At 40.1% G+C, this 3,014-nt stretch overlaps 1 protein-coding gene across 1 annotated transcript in view; it reads right to left on the minus strand.

Moving 5' to 3' along the window:
* Positions 1 to 3,014, minus strand: part of GALNT2 (polypeptide N-acetylgalactosaminyltransferase 2) — an 82,898-nt gene that overhangs the window by 33,655 nt on the left and 46,229 nt on the right. The gene's annotated exons all lie outside the window — the stretch shown is intronic.

The following is a 3,014-nucleotide window of genomic DNA, read 5'->3' on the forward strand; positions in this document are numbered from 1 at the left end:
GACCCTTTTTTTTTTTTTTTAGTGACCCAGTAACCCTTGGCTTGGTGTCGCCTGCACTTCGCTCAGCCAGTGAGCGCACCAGCCATCCCCATATAGGATCCGAACCCATGGTGGGAGCACCGCTGCACTCCCAGCGCCGCACTCTCCCGAGTGAGCCATGGGGTCGGACCTGGTGACACTATTCCTAACAGTGTTGCAAACCTCTGTCTTCTAGGACTCATCATAAGCCAAAGAACAAAAATGATTAAGCCCCTCTGTCTAGTTTTTACACAAAATAAGATACACTATTGGTCTAATTATACGATGTATACACTTGCATTCTGTTAATAATATGTATTCTTCATTAGGACACAAAGCCTAATTATAAATAGTGCATGTGTCCCTGGATGCTCTGGTCATAAATGGCCTTTGCTACACATGCTGGGCTCTGTACATGAAAATGACGTCACTCTTCTCAACCAGTGAGGGCACGGATAAGTTTAACAGTCTCTCTCTATTCTAATCTTAATTTCTTTAAAAGTAATTACTAGAAAAAGTAGACCCAAACACGGATAAGGACTGAAATATCTGAATGTCAATGAGCATCTCGATCTAATTAATACACATAGAACACCAGACCCCACACTGCAGAATCCACACACTCTTCCTATCGCACCTGCAACGTGTCTTCATATCTTAGGCCATAAGACATTTCAAGTTTTCAAGAGATTAAAATCCTATAGAGTACATTCTCTGAATACATGGAATTCAATTAGAAATCAATAAACAAAACATATCTTTAAAAGCTCAAATATTTGGAAAACAAAGAGCAAAAAAAATTCATGAGTCAAAGAAGAAACTATAAGGAAAATTTAAAAATATTTCAAACTTTAAATGATAATAAAAATACAGCATATGAAAATTTGTGGAATATATTCGAGAAGGATACCAGCACCCTAAATTTCTACTTTAAGAAGCTAGAAAAAGCAAATAATAGGGTAATAGACATAATAAGAAAATGATAAAGATAAAAGCAGAAATGAATAAAACAAAAAAACCCAGAAAAAGACAACGAAAAAGAAAATCACCAAAAGCAGATGTTGGTGCTTTTCTAAGATTAACGAAGTTGGTGAACCTCTAGCAGACAGATCGAGAAAATGAGAAACTATAAACTACCAAAATACATCATGAAAGAGGGAGTATTAACACTAATTCTACAAACATGGAGGAATATCACAAACAGTTTGGCATCAATGAATATGAAAACTTTGATGAAATGGAAAATGTCTTGAAAGACACCAATTACCAAAATGAACACAAAAAGAACCAGAAAACCTGAATGTGCCTGCGTCCACTCAAAAGACTGACTTAGTTACCAAAAACCTTTCCGCGAGAGAATTCCTGGTCCAGACTGGTTAATTCTTTCAAATATTTAAGGAAGAAATAATTAAAATCTTACACAAATTCTTTCAGGAAATACGACAGGAGAGAACACTTTCCATCTTGTTTTATGAGGCCAGGGTAACCCTGGTGCCAAAACCTGAGAAATGCACTGGAAGAAAACTGTAGATCAATGTTTCTGATGAACGCAGAAGCAAAAACCCTTAACAAAGTACTGCAAAATGCAAAATAGCAACACACAGAAAGATGCTACACCATGACCCCGTGGGGCTCATGCTAGAGGGCAAGGTTGCTCTGACGTCTGAAAGTCAGCCACGTGTGTTTCACCGTATTAACAGATCGAAAAAGACACACCATCAGATTATCTCCATAAATGAGAAAAAAAGGCTTAACTCCGATTATGAACATGCCTTTGGCCCTACCCCATCACTAAATAGCTGCACAACCTTGAGAAAGCCACTTAACCTTTCTGAGATTTAATATTTCCATCTGTAAGACAAGAGAGAAGGGCTATGTTCTCAACTTCTGACGTACATCAGGATCACGTAAGCAGCTTTAAAAATGCAGATGCCCAGCTTTACTCTCAGAAATACAGACATTTTTAGTTAATTGTGGGTGGGGTCAAGGCATGGTCTTAAATTCCCCAGGGGCGTCTAATAAATGGCCCAATGAAACCCCCAGCACTGATATCAATCCTTCACTACTGTAATATTTTATGCAACTAATTTACCGTCACCAAGTAGCATCCACATGAGCACGTGTGCGCGCGCTTAACCATATGGGGTGTAAACATACTCATTCACATGTTTACAAGCACGTGTGTGTGTGTACGTATTTGCACACTGAGCTATTACACGCTTCAGTTATCCCATGGAGGCTGACCATCACCTGGCTTCCCCTTCTCAACCCTTCCCCAAAACAACACATGAATATGGGTTCTCACCCACACACACACCCTAATTTAAAGCATGGAAAGTTAACATTTAGAGGCATCGTCCTGATTTCTATGCAGGTTAAAGGCGCTCTCTGATAAGGCCAGCAAACCTCTGATAAACCACGACACGAAACACAATTTCATTTCTCTCTCCCTCTCTCCTCCCCCTTCCAGCATCTCCGCTTAGTCTTCTTTTTCTATTTTTCTAGCCTGTACCAGCTGCATCCCTCTTTAGGTGACAGGGTGGGGTGGCAGACACTGTGGGTTTAAATTCAAAACGTTATTTTGTAGGTGGTTTAGGGGCAAAAACAACACAGCAGACTGCAAGATTTTGGGTTTACTCTTGGCCTCGGGATGGATGTGGGTCCAGCCTGTACATCTTGTGTGGGGAAAGGCCGATCCCACTGTTTACGATCTTGAACGTCTTGGCTGATGACCTTAGATGGTTAAAATACAGTGCCAACTGCATGGCTCAATGATTGGCTGGTTAGATTCTTGCTAACAAAAGCTTCCTTCCTTGACTCCAGCTGAACTGCACAGGGAACTAGGGTTTGCACTGATCAAAGGAATACAACCAGCACTGCCCAATCAAGATTCTTTAAAAGTAATTACTAGAAAAAGTAGACCCAAACACGGATAAGGACTGAAATATCTGAATGTCAATGAGCATCTCGATCTAATTAATACACATAGAACACTG

The sequence above is a fragment of the Galeopterus variegatus genome, unplaced genomic scaffold (assembly GCF_000696425.1).
Source record: "Galeopterus variegatus unplaced genomic scaffold, G_variegatus-3.0.2 Scaffold3571, whole genome shotgun sequence".
Classification (NCBI taxonomy): domain Eukaryota; kingdom Metazoa; phylum Chordata; class Mammalia; order Dermoptera; family Cynocephalidae; genus Galeopterus; species Galeopterus variegatus.